This window comes from Megascapheus bottae, chromosome 2, assembly GCF_031878675.1.
Source record: "Megascapheus bottae isolate mThoBot1 chromosome 2, mThoBot2.hap1, whole genome shotgun sequence".
In the NCBI taxonomy this organism is placed as follows: domain Eukaryota; kingdom Metazoa; phylum Chordata; class Mammalia; order Rodentia; family Geomyidae; genus Megascapheus; species Megascapheus bottae.
In genome coordinates, this window is record NC_143510.1 from 5,417,312 (window position 1) to 5,442,374 (window position 25,063).

Consider the following 25,063-nt stretch of genomic DNA (forward strand, 5'->3'; position numbering starts at 1 on the left):
TGTCACTCTAGCGATTTTAAAGCTTACACTCTTGGGGGGACAGAAGTGTGGCCTAATGGTAGAGTGTTGCCTCACATACACGAAGACCTGGGTTTGATCTCTCCATACCACATACATAGAAAAACCAGGAGTGATGCTGTGGCTTAAGTGGTAGAGTGCTATCCTTGAGGAAAAAGCCCAAGGACAGTGATCAGGCCCTGAGTTCAAGCCCCAGGACTGGCAGAAAAAATAAAAGAAAGTTTACACTCTTGAGTTGATAATCATGGGTTAACATTTTAGCAATCTCTTACCTCACTCCATGTGCCAGGCTAAATACTGTGTCTTGATTACCAATGAGGATGAGAAAATACATGAAATTGGTTTTATGATATGATATGATACTGTGGTATTATATGGTATGCTATATGACTCCAGTTTTACCATTTGTATTACAGGTATAAATATGGAATCTACTCTGTCGAGTTATGAAGATTCAAGAGGTGAAACTTCAAAACAACTATCAATATTACTATTATTACTGTATTAACATGTACCCATTTCCCCATACTATTATTAAATCTTCCTTGGGTGAATATTTATTAAGTGAATATTTATGAAGCTCTTTTCCATTGTACATGTAATGTGACTTTTCATTAGAATGCAAGAAACTAGATGTTGTCAAGTATTAGAGGGCATAAAACTGAAAATAAACATAAATACATATACAAATCTCCAGGTTTAATTTTCTACAGTTATTTATCAAGATGTATTTAAATACATCTTAATCTAAATCACTTTGGAAAATAGATTTTGGAGGCAGATGACTGGAGTTACTGATGGAGTACTGCTATTCTAGCATAATTAAGCTATAGTCTGGGTCTAAATTGAAAATGGATTTGTCTTAAATCTTCAAATTGTATCAGGTTTACATTTTATGTAGTCAAGAGGTGAGACTATTGTCTCTGTCTACAAAAAGTAGATGTCCACAGATTTGCTGCATGATTTCTCTACTTCTGTTCCCTGAGCCACACAAGAGAAAGCCACCTTGCAAAACCTTAACACCATCTTGTCTCAGCAAAGCATAGAAACTGCCAGGCATGGTGGCTCACGCCTGTAATCCTAGCTACTCAGGAGGCTGAGCTCTGAGGATCACTACTCAAGGCCAAAAGATGCACTAAAGAATCTGAGACTCTTATTTCCAGTTAATCACAAGAAAACAAGAAGTAGGGCTATAGATCCAGGGCAGTAGTCTTGAGCTGAAGAGCTCAGGGATAGCGCCCAACCCAGAGTTCAAGTCCCACAACCAACAAAAAAAAGACATATATTTAGTCCTGGAAGCAAGACTCAAATGGTAAAAGCATTTGCCTAAAAAGTGTGAGGCCCTGGGTTGAAACCACAATACTAAGAAAGGAAAAAAATCCCCAAAGTTGACCTACATTTGTACATAACTGGAATATTGTAATCAATACCTGTGTGCAATGTACAATTATTAAATCGAGCTACTTAGCACTTCTGTCTTTTCTGTTATTATTTCTGTGCATTAGTAAACCCCCAAATTATTTCCCTCTAGTTAAGTATGGTAGCAGAGAATTCCACTTGGGTAACTGCTCTAACTTAAGATGCCAGAGTGGAAACGAGAAACACAAACTGTCACCAGTGGCTCACATGGATAATCCTGGCTAATTAAGAGGCTGAGATCTAAGGATCAAAGTTCAAATCCAGCTCCAGAAGGAAAGTTCATGATATGCTTACCTTCAATTAGCTATCCAAAAAAACAAAGCCCAAAGTAGTGCCGTGGCTCAGTGGTAAAGCACTAGCTTTAGGCAAAGAAGCTCAGGGACAGTGAATACAGGTTCTGAGTTCAAGCCCCAGGACTGGTACACACCTACACACACACACACACACACACACACACACACACACAATCTAGATCAAAATTGCTTAATCTCGGTGCTATTGATTTTGACTTGAAAGGTAATTTGTTGTTGGAGGCTACAATGGGTAGTGTGAGAAGTTTACCCCATCCTTGGTACACAGATTTAAAGAGCGCCCACCTCTCAGTTAGGGCCATCAAAAGTGTCCCCAGGAATTCCTACAGGTTCTCTAAAGATAACAACCATGGATCATGGGCATGTGAGAATCTCTTTCCTTTAAAAAAAAATGCATCCCATCTTCAGCAACACTGTCACCATTGCCTGGAATGGTTCAGCCAAGCTATCAGCTATGGTTGTCTTCCATGATAATAAGACTCCTCAGTGCCCGATTTCCTTAGATCAAAAATTCTTACATTTGTTAAGTGAAGACTAAATTCCTCAAAGAAGCATCGGACTGTCAGGTCTACTGATATCCTCTCTCCCTGCTTTCTGGGACAATTGGGCAAAACTTTTATCAGTTGGATTCAGGGTTTGATGAGGAATCATCTATGACAAAACCTTTTCATCTGGGCATTGTTTTTATTGCCTGTGCTGTCTATTAAGCTTTTTAGGTTCTAGAGATAAATGAAATGTAAAAATAAAGACTATTTCTTCAGTTAAAAAATGTTTATGATCTTTAAGCAGTTGGAGGAATGAGGTAGTTTATGAACACAGTGCATCTTGGTCAATGCCATCTCCTGAAAATTCTCATACCTCCAACCCTGTGGGCCTCTTTCTTACACAAATTGTTACTCAGTTATCAAATACCTTTAAAGAGATGCACAGATCAACCAAATTTAAGGTGAATTAATACCCTACCAAAATCAAATCCAAGCTGCTCATAGGGGGTTGTATAGCCCAGTGAAAGAACTCTTGCTTAGCTGGGTTGAATCTTGAGGGAGAGAAGGAGGGGAAAGAGAAAGAAGGAAAAGAAAGAAGGAAGGAAATAAAAGAAGGAAGGAAAGAAAAGAAGAAAGGAAGGAAGGAAGGAAGGAAGGAAGGAAGGAAGGAAGGAAGGAAGGAAAGACGGGAGGGAAGGCGGGAGGGAGGGAAGGAAAGAAAAAGAGATAAAGAGAGAGGGAGGAAAGAAAGAAAGAAAAAAGAAAGAAAGGAAGAAAGAAAGAAAGAAAGAAAGAAAGAAAGAAAGGAGGGAGGGAGGGAGGGAGGGAGGGAGGCAGGCAGGCAGGCAGGCAGGCAGGAAGGAAGGAAGGAAGGAAGGAAGGAAGGAAGGAAGGAAGGAAGGAAGGAAGGGAGGGAGGGAGGGAGGGAAAGGAAAGGAGAGAGAAAGGGGAAAGAGGGAGACCAAAGAAAGGAAAGAAGTTAGGAAGGGAGAGAGAAAAGGAGGGAGGGAGGAAAGAAGGAAAGAAAGAAGGAAATGAAGAAGAAAAGAAAAGGTAAGAAGGAAGGAAGGAGTTAAGGCAAGGAAGAAAAAGATTTTTTTGAAACAAAGAAATTATGTTCTCTGAGTATAATATCCAGATCAAGATTGATTTAATATACTCTAAGTTGATTAAAATATAAAACAATTACATAAAATATTTGTAAATCACCCAAATATTGTAGACTAAATAGTATATTTCTAAATAGCCCATAGGCCAAAACTATATCAAGAGAGAAATTAGAATGTATTTCACACTGTGGGAAGATAACACATCAAAATCATTGCTTTGAAGCTAAGACAGTAAGTACTTAGGGAAAAATATTGATAAAAACATTGCAGGCACTCTGTCAGACAGAGGGAAAAATTCTTTAGAATCGTGAGTTTGACAAAATAACATATGTGCAATACTAAACTCATGATATATAAAAGTGAAAACTGATAAACCTGGCCATTAAATTGGAATACGATGAAGAGTATTTTGTGGAAATACAATGAAGAAAATGGAAAGACAGCCCTAGAAATATTTGCGCGTATGTGCCAGTACTGGCCTTGAACTCGGGGCCTAAATGCTGTCCCTTAGCTTTTTCCTCTCAAGGCATTCTATCGCTTGAGCCACTGCTTCACTTGGGGCTTCTTGGTGGTTAGAGATCAGTATCTCCTGGACTGTCTCTGTGGGGCTGGCTTGGGACTGTGATCCTCAGATCTGTCTTCTGAGTAGCTGGGATTTCAGGCGTGAGCCGTCCCTGTATTCCACATTGAAAAGTCATATATCCCATCAGCTATTGTATCCAGACAAACCTGCCCTGTTCATAGGATAATACAAGCAGCCCAATCTTGAAAATCACAAAAATATTTGAACAGCAACGACACCAAAACAGATGTTGTGATGAAAACCATCACCAAGAAAGATGCTGAGTGTGTCCAGTTGGGAAATACAAACAAAATCACATTTAAATGCCACTATCCATCTATAAAGTAAAAATGTGAAATATGTAGACTGTTATCAAAAGGCTGTCATGGCAGTGAGTTTGGCCTAGTGGTAGAGTGATTGCCTAGCATGCTCGAAGACCCAGGTTCGATTCTTAGGTACCACATACATAGAAAAAGCCAGAAGTGGTGCCGTAGCTCACGTGGTAGAGCTCTAGCCTTGAGAAAGCCCAAGGACAGTGCTCAGGCCCTGAGTTCAAGACCAGGATTGAAAAAAAAACCCTTCCAAAAATATGATCACTGTAACATCCATTACACCTCTAAAAACTTACTTGAGGGAAATGAAAAGCATATTTCCAGACCAGGAGATATCTGTACATGTTCATGCAGCTCTGCATGCCAAAGCCAACTACATACTATCTAGGTACAATAAGAACAGCTTAAGTTTGTTTAGTGTTTTTTATTATGTCTTGAATGTCAAATAGTTCCAAAGACCCCTGGGTTGAAGATGCATTTCTGAAAGTTGATGACCCACTGAGAGGTGATTAGACAATAATGGTAACTTGCTATCCAATGTCTTCTTTGGAGGTGGGGAAATAGAAAGACTTAGAAAAAAAATCATAGTAAGTGAAGTAAGCCAGACTCAAAGGAACATAGGCTCAAGGCTTTCCCTCATTTGTCATAATCATAGAAACCTTGGGCTCTCCTAGCAGAGATTTGCAATAGAGCAAAACCTAGATACATAAGGCCATATAGTATGATGCTAAATGGAAGGACCTCTAGGATATAGAAACAAAAGCCATATAATGAGTGATTGCTGTCCTTAATGTACTATGTTGTCTTTCATCTCTTTTGCTGTTCCTTGGTTATCTCATATTGTTATAGTATTTCACCTTGTTATCTGATATACTGGATATATGTGTATTTGGTTATTTGAAATCAGATAGGGAAGGGGGGAAATCAAGATGAGCTGGGGGTGGGAAGGGAGGAGGGAAATGGGGACCATGACATGAGAAAGGGTATCAATGTTTGTGAAGTAATGCACTTTCTATCTGGTGAATATAATGTAACCCTTCTATTAATTACAATAAAAATATATGGAAAAAATAGTTGTTAAATGAGCTATTTGTACATAATCAGAGAGTCAGCCTTGTGTGTGTGTGTGTGTGTGTGTGTGTGTGTGTGTGTACTAGGGCTTGAACTCAGGGCCTCAGTACTGCCCCTTTTCTTCTTTAGCTTAAGGCTAGAAATCTATCATTTGAGTCACAACTGCACGTCCATCATTTTGCTAGTTAATTGGAGATTAAAGTCTTGATCCTCATATCTCAGGTTCCTGAGTAGCAAGATTACAGGCATGAGCCACTGATGCTCAGCCAAGAATCAACTATTAATACACACAATAATAGTGCCAAACCTTTAAATACTTAGGCAGAGTGAAATGAGGCAGATGACATAGTGCATGATTCTATATACAGTGCCTCCTACAAAATGCATAAGCAAAGGGATAAAAATGAGATCACAAAATACCTGATAACCTATTGCAATTAAAAAGTAGAATAGAAGCCAGGCACCAGTGGCTCACTCCTGTCATCCTAGCTACTCAGGAGGATGAGATCTGAAGATTGTGGTTCAAAGCTAGCCCTGGCAGGAAACTTCATGAGACTCTTATCTCTAATTAACCAATCATCTCCAATTAAGTCTTTCCATTTCCTAACAAATGGGGCAATGCCATTCTTTCTGACAGCAGCATAGAATTCCATTGTGTACAAATACCACATCTTGTTGATCCACTCATCAACTGAGGGACATCTGGGTTGGTTCCATATCTTTGCTATGGTAAATAGTGTAGAGCACCAGTCTTGATTGAAAAAGCCAAGCAAGAGTTCAGGGACCTGAATTCAATCCTGACACAAAATGAATATGATGGTGATGATGATGATGGTGATGATGATGTATTTTTTTACAATGTTCTTTATGCCATGAGCTAGGATGTGAAATCTTTATTAAGGTGTTTTTGGCTTGCTTGGATTATGAATCTTTAACTATCAGACCATGTTAGATTTGAGCAAATAGCAGCTGTGAATTAATCCTTAAAATATATTTCAACAAAGGAGGAAAAATCACAAGTAGTACAATAAAAAGAAAAAAAATTGTTGTTTCTATTTCTTGTAGTTCATCATTTTTATGATCATATGCACATGGCTATTGAGCCCTTATGATCCTCTCCTAAGAATATCTTCCTTTGTTCTAACTGTGTTTATGTTAAGAATCCTGTTTAAGTAATCCTGTCCAAATGTAGTATTCCCTTTTGCCTCTGTGTTTTTATTTCTGTACCCTTTGTCTTGTATTTTAGTTTATCTGATTTGGGGAGTAGGGAGGAAGGGAAGTACATAAGTGATGGGACAAAAGGTGAGCCAATGTAATAGTGGTGCTCATTAGACACTATGATGGAAATGAACTATACAACTTGGGGTGTGGGGAGGAAGAATGGTGGAAGGGGAAAAACTAGGAGAAAATGAGGAAGGGGTGTATTTGTTAAAAAAGAAATGTGCTCATTACTGGACTTATGTAACTGTAGTACTTCTGTACATCACCTTTACAATCAGTTTTTTAAGAAACTACATTTCATGTTTGTGCTGTCTTCATCCACAAAGAAACTTGACCAAAAATAGCATTGGTTCATTGCAGCAGCTACTGGCATGCTCCCAGTCCTGGGAAAAGAAAAGGTATCAGCCACTGCTGGAGAGAGAAACACTGTGGCTTTCATTGCATATACTTCATTTTGGAAAGTACGGCTTTGTGAGCTTCCCTGCTTCCCTGAAAATGTAATGCACATAAAACCAACAGTCACATTAACACGGATACTTCTTTTTTTAATTAAAAAAAAGAAAAATTGGATTTGAAAATAGAAGAGAGTCTGCTTTGTCCTGGCTCTCAGGGTCTGCTCTTCAAAGGATGTGTGCACTGGAAATTAAAATTCTCTCTCCAAGGAAATTCCATCTACTCTGCACCTCCTTGAATGACTTTTAAGCCATATTATTCTTCAATCTGATACACGGGGGAGAGAAAAATTGGAAAAAATAAAACAGCAAATTTTTTCTTCATATACTGCTTTGCTTTTCTATTTCATGTTTTTCACTCCCGCCCCCACTTCTTCTCTCTTAATTTGCATTATATTTCTATTGCCAGGAAGAGAAAAGATACTAACTAGAAAGCATTTTTTTATAGCCAGGAAGGAGAATATTCATTCTGGAAGTACCTTCAATGAACAAATAAGGACAGCATGACCTACCATACATAGGAAAGAATAATAAAATTTATCTACAAAAGGATGTGTTCATGTCACTTATTTCTTCCTGTCTGCATATGTCACTTTCGTCCTTCAATATCTGACATAAGTGAAGACAGTCATGAGCCACGATCTATAGACAGCCAATCTCTCAACAAAAGATTAAATATTAACATTTACAATGGTATTTAAGTCTACTAGAGAATGCATGTTTATACCCTTGAAGCCTGAAATATCTTTCTTCAAAATGTAGCATTGAAGGAAGAAAGTTGGTCCATAGTTCAGTATATACTACATGGAAAACAAATTGGAATTTGTGACCTGGGATGGGAGGTGGAAACTGGGAGTGACGCTGTCCAAATGAGAAATGTATGCATTAACTGAACTATGAAATTGTAACCCCTCTGTATACACCTTAATAATAGCAATAAAATTGTATTTAAGTAATTAAGTAAATAGTAAAAATCTGAGGATAACAGTTTGAAGCCTGTCCACGGAGGAAGGACATCAATTAACTACCAAAAGCCAGAAGTGGTGCGGTGGCTTAAGTGTTAGAGCACTAACCTTGAGTAAAAATGTTCAGGGTCAGTGCCCTGAACCTGAGATCAAACCCCAAGGCTAACACGCACACACACACACACACACACACACACACACACACACACACATGCTATTCTGTTTCCTGCATGCTCAGAAATTTTACTTATTTCAAGACTTTGATTTGTAACTCCACCTGATTTCAAGAACTGTTATCCATTCTCTCTGTGTGTGTGTGTGTGTGTGTGTGTGTGTGTGTGTGTGTGCGCGCGCGCGCATGCGCACCCACGCACACATGTGTATGCCCACATGCACACACCACAGCCCTGTGGCTAGAACTCAGGGTCCGAGCTCTGTCCATGAGCTTCTTTTGCTTAAGGCTTGTGTTCTACCCCCGAACCCCAGCTCTACCTCAGTTTTTGTTTTCTGAGTACTTAATTGGAAATAAGAGTCTTCATGGGCTTTTCTGCCTGGGCTGGTGCTGAATTGTGGTCCTCAGATACTAGTCCCTTGAGTAGCTAGGCATGAGCTACTGGCACCCAGCTTCATCTGATTTCTTTTAGTCACTACTGACAAGATATAAACAGAGAAGCATTATGCAAAAATGTAACTACTCATTCTTTTTTATTGTTGGGGTAATGTATAGAGGGGTTACAGTTACATTCATCAGGTAGTAGGTGCATCATTTCTCACACATTGATACCCCTTCTCATGTTTTTGTCCCCATTTCCTTCCCCCCACCCCTCCCAATCATCTTGTTTTCCCCTTTCCTTTCCTATTTCAAATAAATAAATAAATAAATGTATATACAATATACCAGGTAACAAAGTCAGATACAGTCATCACGTGAGATTAACCACAAGGAGAAAAAATGATATGAGATGTAACACAGCACAAGAGAAATGTAAGAGCAGTTTACAAAAACTCAGAGTTGCTGGTGTACAAAATGAGATTATTTTTTAAATTCCTAATCTCTTTTTGTAAAAAATTCTCACAAACTATCAGAGTCGTAGGGCGAAGATGACATAGGAGGTGACATCAGGACAGCACAGAGTCTGATGGCTGAAGTCACAAGAGTGTAACTGTGAATGGCTGCGTGGAGTTGCAGAATGGCAGCGTGTGCCTGGCAGCTGCAATATGTCATCAGGCAATATGGTGTCTGCGGACGTCTATGGGCTTTGAGCAGAAAAGCAAGGGGGCAGTGAAAAGTCCTGAATTCGAACCCCAGCACACAAACACGTACACACACACAAACACATGCAGGCACACACACACACACACATACACACACAGAATTGCAGCTCTCAGGAAGGGATTGTAACTATCTCTCTTCACCCCAAGGTGTTCACATGATCTAGCTCTGCTCATGTCTCAAAAATAATCAGACAGTGTTGAAGCCAAAGCACACTCTTTCGACAGCTGTCCTCACACTACTGAGGTGCTGTGTCACTCACCCAAAAGTTGGTCATCCTTGACAATTGTCACACACTACTCATGCCGTGAGTCATAGAACCATCTTGCTCCAATGATTTAAGTTCATACATATCATTGCTTGCTATTTTAAATCACAGCATCCATTCTAGAACTTTCTTTAAAAATTATTTTTTACTTTGACATTAAAAACATTGGGGAAAAAAAACAGACAGAGATTAATCAAAGAACGAGAAATGAAGACCCATTTCTTCGATGAATAGTGAAGCAAAACTTCTCAACAAAATACTGGCCAACCATCTTCAGTAACTCATCAAAAATATTATACACTATGATCAAACTGGATTCATCACAGGGATGCAAAGCTGGTTCAACATACACAAATCAATTAATATAATTCAACACATCAACAGGAGCAAGGACAAAAATCACATGATTGTCTCAATAGACGCGGAAAAGGCATTTGACAAGATCCAACACCCCTTTATGTTAAAAGCTCTGGAGAAACTAGGAATCCATGGAACATTCCTCAATATAATAAAGGCTGTGTATGACAAATGCACAGCTAGTATTATACTTAATGGAGAAAATCTAAAGCCATTCCCTCTAGAATCAGGAATGAGACAAGGATGCCCACTCTCTCCACTCCTCTTTAACATAGTATTAGCATTCCTAGCCAGAGCAATAAGGCAAGAAGCAAGCATAAAGGGGATCCAAGTAGGGAAAGAGGAAGTAAAACTTTCCTTCTTTGCAGATGACATGATTCTGTATTTAAAAAACCCTATAGACTCAACTCCCAAGCTGCTTGAGCTGATTCAAAACTTTGGCAAAGTAGCAGGGTATAAAATTAACCCTCAAAAATCAACTGCCTTCCTCTACACTAACAGTGAGAGGAATGAGGCAATAATCAGGAAAGCAACTTCATTTGCAATAGCCTCAAAGAAAATAAAGTACCTAGGAATTAACTTAACTAAGAATGTAAAGGACCTTTTTGATGAAAATTTTAAAACCCTGAAAAAGGAAATTAAAGCAGAACTGAGGAAATGGAAAAACCTCCCATGCTCCTGGATTGGAAGAATAACATCGTGAAAATGGCAATCTTGCCAAGGGCTATCTACAAATTCAATACAATACCCATCAACATCCCAATGTCATTCTTTAAAGAAATAGAAGAAGCAATCCAAAATTTCATATGGAATAATAAAAGACCCCGTATAGCAAAAACAATTCTTAGCAGAAAGAACAGTGCAGGAGGAATTTCAATACCAAACTTTAGACTCTATTACAGAGGTATAGTTATCAAAACAGCTTGGTACTGGCACAAGAATAGGCCTGAAGACCAATGGAATAGAACTGAGGACCCAGATATTAAACCACAGACCTATGGCCACCTAATCTTTGACAAGGGAGCCAAAAAAAAATAGAATGGAAGAAAGACAGCCTCTTCAACAAGTTGTGCTGGCAGAACTGGTTAAGCACCTACAGAAAATTAAAGTTGGACCCTTCTTTGTCACCCTGCACCAGGATTAACTCCAAATGGATAAAAGACCTCAGGTAAAACCAGATACACTGTAAACTTTACAAGAAGGAATAGGAGATACACGAAGTCTCCTTGGCACAGGTCGAAACTTTCTTAATAAGGACCACGAAGCACAACAAATCAGAGAAAGGCTGGATAAGTGGGACTGCATTAAACTGCAGAGCTTCTGTATGGCAAAGGAAATAGCTATCAAATTAACTAGAAAGCCTACAGAATGGGAGAAAATATTCACTAACCATACAACAGAAAAGGCCTCATATCTAAAATATATAAACTATATAAACAGCTCAAAAAATTGAATCAGTCCAAAACTAATCTCCAAAGTAACAACCATCCCATTAAAAGAAGAAATAAGAATGGCCTACTGGCCTACAGACACATGAAGAAATGCTCAACATCTCTGGTCATAAAAGAAATGCAAATCAAAACAACTCTAAGATTCCACCTCACTCCAGTTAGAATGGCCAGGATCAAGAAAACTAATAACAACAGATGCAGGAGGGGATGTTGCCAGGAGGGATCATTACTACACTGTTGGTGTGAGTGCAAACTCATTCAACCACTATGCAAAGCAGTATGGCAGTTCCTCAAAAGACTAAACATAGAGCTCCCCTATGACCCAGCAATTCCACTACTTGGCATTTACCCAATCGTCCAGAAACAAGGACATACTAAATCCACTAGCACAACAATGTTCATTGCAGCACTATTCACCATAGCAAAGATATGGAACCAACCCAGATGTCCCTCAGTTGATGAGTGGATCAACAAGATGTGGTATTTGTACACAATGGAATTCTATGCTGCTGTCAGAAAGAAAGACATTGCCCCATTTGTTAGGAAATGGAAAGACTTAGAAAAAATCATATTAAGCGAAGTAAGCCAGACTCAAAGGAACTTAGGCTCAATGGTTTCCCTCATTTGTCATAATCAGTAGAAACCTTGGGCTCTCCTAGCAGAGATTTACAATAGAGCAAAACCTAGATACATAAGGACGTACAGTATGATGCTAAATGAAAGGACCTCTAGGATATAGAAACAAAAGCCATATAACGAGTGATTGTTGTCCTTAATGTACTATGTTATCTCTCATCACTTTTGCTGTCCCTTGGTTATCTCATATTGTTACAGTATCTCACTTTGTTATCCGATATATTGGATATATTTGTATTTGGTTATTTGAAATTGGATAGGGAAGGGGGGAAAACAAGATTTGGAGTGGGGGTGGGGGGAGGGAAATGGGGACCAAGACATGAGAAAGGGTATCAATGTATGTGAAGTATTGCACCTTCTATCTGGTGAATATAATGTAACCCTTCTATTAATTACAATAAAAATATATGAAAAAAATTATTACCACTAAAAAAAAGATTGGGAAAAGATTGCAGTACACCTCCGAGCACTTCCTATTTCTTGTTTATAAATCTGAAATCAGCAAGGGTTTGCACATCCTTCCCCCTTCACTTTAATTAAGGGCTGCATAATTTTAATTAATGTCTTACAAACCATATGAATAAAACTGGTAGGAGGCAGAAAAGATGGTGTTTTCTGATATAAAAGAATAAATTGCTACTTGTTCTTTGGACAATGAAATTATGCTTTGCAATACAGTTTACATAAAGCTTCAACTTCTACATATGAGTTTACCCCTTTCAGGATGCAATGCTTTCTTCTACTCTTTAAGATTTACCACTGGAGTTTTGTGACTTTAAGTCATGACCTCAATTTTATTCTTTATTTAGCTACAGTTTTTTCTTTATTACATTCTCATTTAGTTCTATTCCCCCCACCCCGTCTTAGGATTATATTAAAATGAATTCTACTCATAGAGGAGACATCAAGCCTCATGTACTTTAATTTTAGTCCATCCTTCCTTCCCTAAAATATATTTCTCATCAAATATGTCTAAGTTTTGATCTTGTGTCTAGACACTCTTCTTTTACAAATATGCCACCTTCTCATTCTTGGGAATGAGAATATTTCAGGAATATTGCAAATGTGTTTACAATGTGGTAAGACATACAGGAAAAAAATGGAAAATTCCTAAACCTGAAAGGAATTTATAGATATGTACTTAAATATGGCTTATAATGAAAGCAGATTCATCAGTTTTTGATATATAAGTAATGACGTGCCTTCATCACAAAAAGCAGAATTCCTATTATTAAACTCTGTGTGTCTGAAATGCACACAACCGTGGGAGGGAGCTCTTTATTACTTCATCATTTCACAAATGGAAAAGATTTCACAAGGCGGTTTCACAAGGGTGGTTTTTGGGGTGGAACTCCTGTCACCATTGGTGCAGAATCACAGAACCATTGTTGGTGTCTCTGTGCTAGCAGATCTCACACTCTTCCATCTAATACACTATTTTCACGCAGGTATGTATAGTTTGAGTTCATGCATCTCTACTTATTACCTTTTTTACCTTGTATAACTGTAGCCTCCCCATTTCTCATCTGGCATTTCTATAAAATGGGGCTAAGAGGACAGTGACTGTGGTCAACTCAATCTGTGGCTTCTGTACCATGCTCACCTTGGATGGATTCACTGGGTGTGGCCGAGAGTTCACAGCCAAGTGCATTTTACTTAGCATCCAGACTGGGAAGGGTGCTGACTGAAGCAGATGGGTATTTGAATGCCAGCACGTTTAGCATTTCAGTTCACAGTCTCTTTACAAATAAACCTAGTCATAGATTCATTAATTTTTGACTAACTTCCATGTATCAGCACGTTAATCTATGCAAAAATCATAATTCCTATCCTCAGGAAACTTCAACTCAAAACTATAGGGTTTGGTAGTAATTACCTATTAATTTATACTGTTTATAGAAAATGATGTCTTTTCCTTTTAACTTAAAAGATGAAGAGATTAAGGCCCAGAAAAGCTAGATATGTTGTCTAAAATGTCATAGGTTGTAAGACATGGAGCCTGAACTGGTACTCTCATCTGTCACCATTTCAAATGGAATATGATGTTGCATAACATCTCAGAGGTCCTAGACAGAGAGAGAGCAACAAAAATACAAAAAAAGGGGGGGGGGATTAGGGACTTAGCTCAGCTTTGAAAGAATAAAAAAGAAAGCCAGCAAGAGATGCAATAGATGGAAGACTGAGATCTGGAGACAATCATAATTAGGGGGATTGAGAAAATAACAAGCTGCAGTTAAGGAAGAATAATGGAAGGTTAAAGTCAGAAGAGGGGAAAGGAGCTGCTAGAAGCCCCGATACTGCAGAGTCAAAGAAAACGAAGACAGGAAACCATCATGAACTTCCTGAGATGATTCATAAGTGTTAGAACAGTCACTGCCAGTGATGGCTGCAGACTCCAGCAAAGAGGTAAACATGACATTCTTCAGCCTTCTCTCCTTGGAATTCTACATGGCAGCAGCAAAATCTGCCAAGAAGCCTGAGATACAGTGGGCACCAGTGGCTCACACTTGTAAACCCTAGTACTCAGGAGAAAGACATGTGAGGATCAAGGTTTGAAGCCACGTCGGGCAGCAAAGTGCATGAGATGCTTACCTCCAATTAACCACTAGGAAGCCAGAAGTGGAGCTGTGGCTCAAGTGGTAGAGTGCTAGCATAGAGCAAAAGAGCTTAGGAACAACACCCAGGCCCTGAGTTCAAGCCCCAGGCAGGCCTGGCACAACAAAATCAGTCAAACAGTATGGCAATAAATAAGCTAATTAATGAATAATTGAGTAGATGAATTGGACAGTTCTCAAAAGATAAAATACAAGTGGCTAGTGGATATAAGAAGAACTAATCAACAACCTTAGCTAGGAAGGAAATGAAAATGGAAACTACAACCAAGACTATGTCACATAAGCACAATGAGCATCATCAAGAAAGCCAACAATGCTTGCTGGCAAGGACTGCAGGAGGAAAACATCCATGCACTGTTGGTGGGTACCTGACAGTTGATAACTGGGTAAATAAAATACATTATCTACACACAGTGACATATACACAGCCACAGAGAAAAAAAATGGACATGCTAGGGGGAAGAAAATTAATTCATGGGACTGGAGAGCGTTATGTGGAGTGAGATAAAGTAAACTGCAAAAGCTGAACATCACAAAATTCCTTTTGCTCATTTATGAAATCTAGAGCAAAAAAGATACACATATATGTAGTTGTATATCTATAATTATATACAGTACATATGTACATATATACACACTATACATATACTATATATGCATGTGTATATGTATATACATATATTTCTATGCACTATATATGCAAACATATATATTCATAGATACATGACTGAACATGTATACATGTGTGTATATACATGCATATATACTCATATATGCATCTATATAATATAGAGAGGAGGTGATTTTTTAACTGTAGGATTATCTGGGGATTGGAGAGAAGAAGCCAACAGAATGATGGATGATGAACAATTTTGAACTCTATTATGGCAATGTATGAATTGAACATGAGGAACTTTTCACTAAAGACTGTCAAACAATAGTGGATAATGGGGAGGAAAAATGTGAGCAATGAAGGAATTTTATCTAATTAAATTAGAATATATGTACATGAGAAGTACCATGATTGAGCTCTTTTGCACAATTACAAATGAGCTATTAGCTAAGAGGAAAATAAAACAGGCCCTAATAGATGACAGATATAAGCAGGAGGCAAGAGGGACAACAGAGAAGGTGGATGAGAGTGGACGAAAGGTTGAAATTCTCTGGGTGAATGAAATCTATGGGAATTACTCTAAGAAGGGGGTGGGATGATGAAGAAGAGAGCCTGCAGGGGAATTTGATCAGAATATCTTGCATGCACGTGTAGAAATGTCACAATGAAGTCTACTCTTACAACTACCATGCGAATGAAAAAAATCCTTCACACAACATTAAGAGCAAAAGGTAATCTAGAGGCCTGGAGTTTGGCCTAATGGTAGAGTGCTTGCCTAGCATGCACGAAGACCTGGGTTCGATTCTGGCGGTATCACATACATAGAAAAAGCCCAGAAGTGGTGGTGTGGCTTGAGTGGTAGAGCTCTAGCCTGGAGAAAGCCCACGGACAGTGCTCAGGCCCTGAATTCAAGTCCCAGGACTGACTGCCCACCCCACCCCCCAAAGAAAAGATAATCTAGGGACAAGAAGAGATTCTCCTGGGCCGGGAGTTTGGCCTAGTGGTTAAAGTGCTTGCCTAGCAGGCATGAAGACCCGGGTTCGATTCCTTGGTACCACATACATAGAAAAAAGCCGGAAGTGGTGCTGAGGCTCAAGTGGTAGAGCTCTAGCCTTGAGAAAGTCCAAGGACAGTGCTCAGGCCCTGAGCTCAAGCCCAGGACTGGCAAAAAAAAATAAATAAATAAATAAAAAGAAGAGATTCTCCTATTCGTCTAATAACCACCATTTCACAAACAATTGGACACCATTAGCACATCCCCCCATGCTTACTTAGACCCCACTTTAGGATACATGGCAGATCACCAAACAAATCATTATTTTGAAGGAGGCTTTTGAAAATGGAAGTCAAGGTGATTTTTCTTTACTATTGAATATGTGTCCTTCAGTGTGCTGGCAGTGGTCCAATTCACTTGAAAGTAAAGCTTCGTGGATCAAGATGAGATGTACTATTGATTTATTACTTACCTATCCATCTAAATTTATATTTTGGGGAGCATATTTTTCCCAAAGAAAGAACTACATGTATTAAATCACTGCAGTGAACGCAGGATCTTACAATTTAAGAGCATTACACATTGATATTGTTTGTTCCTTGCATCTATTGAAATTAAATTTCATAACAAAATTCACAGGCACGTGCCTGTAATCCTAGCTACTCAGGAGGCTGAAGTCTAAGAAGCACAATTAGAAACCAGTCTGAGCAGAAAAGCCTGTTGGACTTTTATCTTCAACTAACCAGGAGAAAGCCAGAAGTTGAGCTGAGGCTCAAGTGGTAGTGTCATATTGGAGCAAAACAACTAAAGCAGACTGTGAGGCAGTGAGTTCAAACCCTAGTACTGGCCCGCACACACACACACACACACACACACACACACACACACACACACAATACTAACAACAGTAATAATACTAGTAATGCAATATATAATTAGACAACGTAAAAATCATTGCAAGCTAGTTTCAGATCTATTGTGTAGCTCTCTCTTCACCTGAACTTCTGTAAATTGCCACTAACATAAACCCACGCTGAAAATGTAGTTAACAAACACCATTCGTGAGCTATAAAAATAAATATGGGGTTACTTGAGTGAAACGTAAATGAAAATTACAGCTGTCTTAATAGGAATCAGAAGCTAGTCTATGTGAGAGTGAATCATCAAACCCAAAAGGAAATTTTAAAATGCTGTTTACTCCCTTTCCTATCTCATTTTGTTCCATCTTTTTCTGGATTCCTGTCTCTTTTCCAGAGGACATAGAGTTTCTGCACTCCAGGCCAATGTTCACCTTTCTGTGCAATGATCTAAAAAAGAAAGGACACTTGAGATGGGAAGACATTAAAACTTCGTTTTAAAGATTTTGACAGAATTATAGGTTCAAGAAATATTTTTAAATTACCAGACTTCTTTTCCATAAAGCTAAGTTTCCTCACAGGAATAATCATTGATCAATCTCGGGTTGAATTTAAAGACAAATTTCATTGTGTCAGTATTGGGGTTTGGGTGCTGTCCCTTAGCTTCTTAGCTCAATACTGGCATCTTACCACTTGAGCTACAGTTCCACTTCTGGTGTGGGTATTTTTGGTGGTTAATTGGAGATAAGAGTCTTTCCAGATTTTTCTACCTGGGCTGGTTTGGAATCTCGATCTTCAGATCTCTACTTCTCTAGGATTACAGGCCAAAACCACCAGGATTTGGCCCCAATTAAACAACCGAAAGCAACAACAAACATGGATCTGTATTGAGTATTATTGGATTTCATATTTATAGACTTTCTAACTAAGGTTAGCAAACAAAAGGACCCAATTCTAATTCTTATACTGGCTAACACTGAAGCTTTTCATGACTCAGTTTGCTTATTTATAAACAAAATGACAAACAAAATGGCATTTATGCCTATAATTGTAGCTCCTCGGGAGGCTGAGAACCAAGGATTGCAATTGGAAGCCAACCCAAGGCGTAGAAGTCTGTGAAACTTGTATCTCCAATTAACTAAAAAAAAAGCCAGAAGTAGAGCTGTGGCTCAAGCAATAGAGCACCATTCTTGAGTTAAAAAAAAAAAATCCAAGCAATGGTATAAGGCCCAGAGTTCAAGGCCCAGTACCAGCACACAAACAACAACAACAACAACAACAACAACAAAAGATGTCATTTTAATACTCCAGAATATTTCAAAAGCATTTCAAATATCCTGTTTAAAATAAAATATGAGAAAATAAACAAGCATGAATATTATTGTTAGCAACCATTTGAAAAGATGATTGAGCTAAATATCACTGACCTGAAGTTAAAAGTGTCAGAACTGCAGGAATGTCACCTAGCCTGACCCAAACTTTTTTAAATGAAATTGTGAATCTTTGAGACTGCCTTTGATCTTTGATTTCCACAGCACATCAACGTGCCAGAAAAACAAGTTTGTTTTATGATATTATGACATTTCTCTATGTCATAAGTGGGATTTGCTTCCAGTTTGAGTTGATCTAGAAATGATAACTTTTTAAATAATTTATCTGTTTGTCTTTGGTTCTTTTATTTGCTATCCAGAGAATAATTTGCTTCATGAGGAAGGTAAAAAAATATGTGCAGCATGATTTACTTTTACATAGTGGTCTACTTTTATCAGCTACCTTCTCCAGGCAAAGCTAAAAGAACACTTAAAATAGCCTTGCATGATATTTTTTCTTCTGTATGTCCAGTAGTGATTAGATCAGATCTTTAAGAAGCAATATGCTTGAGTTTTAAATCTGTAAAGAAATTTAATTTAATCAATTGGGTGGCTCAGAATTCTGCTTTTAGCACACAGAATCAAAATATGTTCTTTCTACACTGTAGGACAATGAATTACAAAATGTGCAATGAGTTGTAATATAAAAATGATGCAGTCAGTTTGTCAGTGAAATTCTAAGAATGGATAAGAATTATCCTAACAAATTCTTTGTTTACGATATTAGTTAAGTACAGAAAGCCGTCTCCTTGTGGTATACCAATACATACAGGTAAGGTCATTTAATCAAATTTACCTAATCTATATAGGGGTGTGTGTGTGTGTGTGTGTGTGTGTGTGTGTGTGTGTGTGTGTGTGTGTGTCCTGTGGCAGTACTGGGATGTGAACTTTCCCTTGTATTTGGATTTCTCCCTCAAGGCTGGGGCCCTACGACCTGAGCCACACTGCACTTATGTTTTTGTTTGTTTGTTTGTTTGTTTGTTTTGGCTTATTTGGAGATGAGTCTCTCCTGGACTTTTCCGTTAGGGTTGATTTTGAATGAGGATTCTCAGATCTCAGCCTCCTGAGTAGGTAGGATTACAGCTGTGAGCCACCATGCCTGGTAACATTATTCATTCTCAAATCACTTTCTCCTCTCACCTCTATGGTTTGTGTGGGGCTCATTACTCTATTTCTCAGCCTAGTCACTCTTTACAATCCTTTTCTTTCCTCTGCTCCCCTTCATTGATTTTCTCCTGTTACAGACATATCTCTGTGCGACTTTATATTCCAATGGAAATAAATGTCCCAAAGTTAACATAGGTAATTTCACCAGTTTTTCACTATGAAAAGCCACAGGTGGGTGCTTAAAAACATAAATGGGCCAGGTGCAGTGGCTCACTCTTGTAATCCTCACTACTCAAGAGGCTGAGATGTGAAGATCTTGGCTCAAAGCCAGCCGAGGGACTAAAGTCTGTGAGACTCATATCTCCAATTAACCACCAGAAAATCAGAAGTGTTGCTATGGCTAAGGGGTAGGGTGGTAGCCTTGAGCTGACAACCTCAGGGACAGAGCCCAGGTCTAGAGTTTTAAGCCCCACTACTGCAAAAAAAGGAAAGATAGATAGATAGATAGATAGATAGATAGATAGATAGATAGATAGATAGATGGATAGATAGATATGGCCAGTATGGCCAGGAGCTGGTGGCTCATGCCTTCATGCCTGAAGCTACTAAGGAGGCTGAAATCTGAGGATCAAGGTTTGAAGCCATCCCATGCTGACAAGTCCATAAGCCTCTTATCTCCAATTAGCCACTAAAAGAAGTTGGAAGTAGATGTGTGGCTAAAGTGGTAGAGCATCAGCCTTCGGTGAAAAAGCTAAGGGACAAGGCCCAGGCCCTGAGTTCAAGCCACAGTAGCACTAGAACTTTGTTGTTAAAGCCATTCAAAATCTTACAATCTCCACTAAGTATAGTTCAATTTAAAAGTTTTATCTAGTTTATGACAAAATTCTTAGTGTATTATATGATTTTTTTAAGAAAACTGTATGAGTATCAGTTTCTAAGTCCTGGAAAATCCATTAATTATGTGTAAAAGAGAAATATTTATTTTATTAAAGATTTGTTTAATGCTGTGTGGTATCTAAATGGCTAATCATGTACACAATGAGTAGGCTATTCTGTCACCAAAATAGTTGTGTGAATCAGAGGGTGAAAGATTTAAGTAGATGGCCTAAGATTTGCAATAGAAAAAAAATAGTTCCCGCAAATGTGTTACAGTAAGATATATCAGCTTAAAAACACTTTAAGCAAGTTTATCACTTGTCAATTGATAATTGCTTCATTTAAAATGCAGGTGCTGATAGCTCACACCTATAATTCTAGCTACTCAGGAAGCTGAGATCTGAGGAGTGTGGTTCAAAGTCAGCCCAAGTAGAAAAGTCTGTGAGACTCTTCTCTCTGATTAACTTCCAAAAAGGTGGAGGAAGAGATGGCTAAAGTGGTAGAGCCTTGAGTAGGAAAGTGAAAGGATAATGTCCAGGCCCTGAGCTCAAACCCCATGAATAACATTAATCAATCAATCAATAATATAATAGAAAAAATAAAGGTTTTTAATGCTATTTTCCCATGTTAGGTACTTTTTCTATTACATCGTTTTGTCATATGGTATGTTCTAATGCCTTCTGCTGAAACCTCTATGCAGTTGCTACTTATTTAATAGACACAGATAACACATTTGAAATAGAATCATACTTAACTTTTTAAAGGGAATTAATGACTGTAAATAACGTTTGTATGGTTGAATCACATAAATAATGCCAGTGCTTTAAGGAATGTTATTAAGGGGCCAGAAGCATACCCTAGTGGTGGAGTGCTTGCCTAGCATGCATGAAGCCTTGGGTTTGATTTCTTGGTACCACATACATAGAAAAAGCCAGAAGTGGCCCTGTGGTTCAAGTGGCAGAGTGCTAGCCTTGAGCAAAAAGTTTCCAAGACAGTGCTTAGGCCCTGAGTTCAAGTCCCAGGACTGGCAAAAAGAAGAAAGAAATTAATTAAGAAACAGGTAGGGTTTATCATATAGGAGATCCTTGCCAGACCAGGAGTTTGGCCTATTAGTAGAATGCTTGCCTAGCATGCACGAAGACCTGAGTTCAATTTCTCCATACCACATACATAGAAAAGCCAGAGTAGTGCTGTGGCTTAAGTGGTAGAGCTCTAGCCTTGAAAAAGCCCAAGGACAGTGGTCAGGTTCTGAGTTCAAGCCCCAGGAGTGACAAAAAAAGAGGTCCTTGTCATCACTTAATGTATATGTGTCATATATTTTACATATCTATTATATATTTATTATTCTTTATTATAATACATGTATTATAAGTTTCTGCAAAAGAATGTTTTATTTCTCTAAGCACTATGACTCAATCACACAAAATTTTTGAGTATGCATGTGTTTCACAAAATAAATAGGTAAAAATTACTTTTAAATTACCTTCCATGGGCCAGGAACTTGGCCTAGTGGTTAAAGTGCTTGCCTAGCATGCACGAAGACCCGGGTTTGATTCCTTGGTACCACATATATAGAAAAAGCTGGAAGTGGTGCTGAGGCTCAAGTGGTAGAGCTCTAGCCTTGAGAAAGTCCAAGGACAGTGCTCAGGCCCTGAGCTCAAGCCCAGGACTGGCAAAAAAATAAATAAATAAATAAATAAATAAATAAATAAATAAATAAATTACCTTCCATGCAGAAATTTGCTTTTGAGACACTTATACTACTTTCAGTGGCTATTTTTTAAAGTATGAGTATTAACATCCATTTTAATGTATTACTTTTGACAATTTTATACTCTTTTATTTTAGTGATTGTTTAAGAATACACTGATACCAATTCCACAATGAAGAAAGAGCATATAGCCCTTAGACGCAAGATGGCTGCACTGTTAAGGCTGTTGTCCTGTGCAGTGCACGAGGAGACCGAGCTCTGCTCCTCCGAGCCCCAGTGATTAGACCTGCTTCTGTGTCAGCATTTCTCCAGGATTCACCTACCCCAGGCTGGTATGGAACACAACAACTTCACCTGTCACCAAGCCTATTTGCTGGTTCTACAGCTGCATCTCTCCATTGGAATGGTGAGAGGGTTCTTGCTGTTGGCCTTGTAGGCCTGCTTCCAGCTGCATATTTGAATCCTTGCTCTGCGATAGACTATACTCTGGCAGCAGCCCTCACACTCTGTAGCTACTGGGGCCTTGGACAAGTTGTTACTGATTATGTTCATGGGGACACATTGCCGAAAATTGCCAGGACAGCACTCGTGCTCTTCTCATCTTTAACCTTTGCTGGGCTTTGCTATTTCAACTATCATGATGTGGGCATCTGCAAGGCGGTGGCCATGCTGTGGAAGCTCTGACCTCTCCATCCATTCAGAGTTGATCGTATGCGCCTTTGTCTGCTCTGTCATGCCATTCAACTTTCAGTAAAAAAGAAATAACAGATAAGTACAGTGGTGTATAAACCTCCTGATTACATGGTTAATTTTCAGAATTTGATGTGGAGGAAAGATTTGAGAGGAGTTCGATCTAAGAAACTGAGACTGTATTTTGTGTTGTGGTGAATGAATGCTTTGTCTCCCAGCTCACAACACTCATGGTGTCTGTAGTATATATGGTTGTTTCTGTTGTGGTTTTGTTTTGAGTTTTTTTTTTCTTTTCTCAACTTATCAATCTCATTTAAAAAATTTAGCTTTACTGCTATAAATACATGATTATACCTTTGGTTTTGTCCTGGAAATAATGGACAAAGGAAAAGCCTATTTGTTTGTGAATAAAGACTTTGCTGAAAGTTGGGTGGTATTTAAATTTTGGAAGTGTCTCTTAGTTCTGTTACAACTGGAACTGATGGTCACATGTCCTATGGAAACTTCAAAATTCGAAGGTGCTTTATCTCACAGATTTCTAAATCCTAGAAGGGAAGCTCAGAGCTTCCCCATAGATGTACTAAAAGTTAGGAACAAGATTTCCCTTGTAGGTGTACTAAAATATTTCAGATTCCAAACATTTCATCCTCAAAAGTAAGTAAAATGGTTTCCCACTATGGGGATTGCTAATGAGAAAATGTATTCTTTCCTTCTATCTGGCAAATATCATGTAACCCTTTTACTAATTACAATAAAAAATTAAAAAGAAAAGAAAATATATTCTTTGAAAACTTTTTTTAAATAAAAAATTGTATAATAAAAAAGGAATAGCATATAATACATGAAATTCATACATGTACAAATTCAGTTCTTAAAGAAACAAGATTTATTTATTAAGAAATATATCACTGGCCCTATCAATTCTTAGTTATGTATAAATGCATAGGATGGGTTATAATGTCATATCATATCCTCTCATAATGCCAAAGTGATTTATGCAAGACTTAAGTTTTGGTTGTTGTTGTTGCTTTTTTTGCTTTTGCCAGTCCTGAGGCTTGAACTCTGGGCCTGGATGCTGTCCTTGAGCATTTTTGCTCAAGGCTCATGCTCTATCACTTGAGTTACACTCACAGATTTTTCTGTGATTAATCAGAGATAAAAGTCTCATGAACTTTTCTGCCCTGGTTGGCTTTCAGACTTCGACCCTCAGCTCTCAGCCTCGTGGGTGGCAGGAATTGCAGATGTGAACCACAGGCACCCAGCAAGTTGGTATTCCTTTAGGCTGATATAAGATACTTTTGTGGGGCACTAGTACCCCATACTTGTATCCTAACTCCTTAGGCTGAGAACAGAAGGACTGTGGGCCAAGGACAGTCAGAGTAGATAAGTTTTCAGATCTTTTCTCAACCAATAGCTAGTGGAGAGCCACATAAACACGTGACATTCATCTCAAGCTGTGTGCAGGCAGAGATTGGGAGGATTTGCAGTTCCAGGCCAGCCCAGGGAGAAAATTTTGTGAGACTCCATCTTAATATCAAGCCTGGAATGGTAATACATGCCTGTCAACCTAGTTGTGGTGTTAAGTGGAAAATAGGAGTATCACAGTCCAGGTATATGCCCAGGCATGAAGTGGGACCTTGTCTCAAAACCAAAGCAGCTGGGAAGCAACCCTTACTTCCAAACCACCTAAAAGCCGGAAGTGGAGCTGTGGCTCAAGTGGAAGAGCACCAGCCTTGACAAGAAAACATACATCAAAGGAGAGGAAAGAGATAGGGGCATGGTTCATAGTGGCTGAGCAAGACCTTGAGTTCAAATCCCAGAACCACCAAAATAATGAGAGGTGGCGGGGAAGAGAGTGGCGCCGTGTCTCCAAGTGATAGAATTCTAGCCTTCAGCAAAAAAAGAAGCTCAGGGACAGCATCCAGGCCCTGAGCTCAAGCCCCATAACTGACAAAAACACATTTGTATAGAATTTACTCAGCTCTACAAAGAAATCGGGTCGAGGAGGCACATTAGAAGCAATATTGACCACTGGAAGATTCTTTTGCGTGTCTGTCCGATCACAGTAGCTCCAGAAATCTCTGTGAAAGTGTAACCTTTGCTTGGTTTCACTTTTTTTTTTTCACTTTTAATTAAGGTTTCTATCTTTTCCAGACTCCCCAGTAAAGAAAGAAAAGAGCAATCATACAACTGGTAAGAGCTAGTGTCTCCAGCACAACAGGCTCAAAATTAGTCCTGGCAAAGATAATTAACAGATAATGTCAATGCAATGAAGTGTTGTCACAGAATAACGGTCTCCT

The 25,063-nt window shown here is 38.7% G+C and overlaps 1 pseudogene; it reads left to right on the forward strand.

The window, feature by feature from the left end:
* Positions 1-22,278: 22,278 nt before the first annotated feature.
* LOC150066296 (succinate dehydrogenase [ubiquinone] cytochrome b small subunit, mitochondrial pseudogene) lies at positions 22,279-22,933 on the forward strand (annotated as a pseudogene).
* Positions 22,934-25,063: the final 2,130 nt, after the last annotated feature.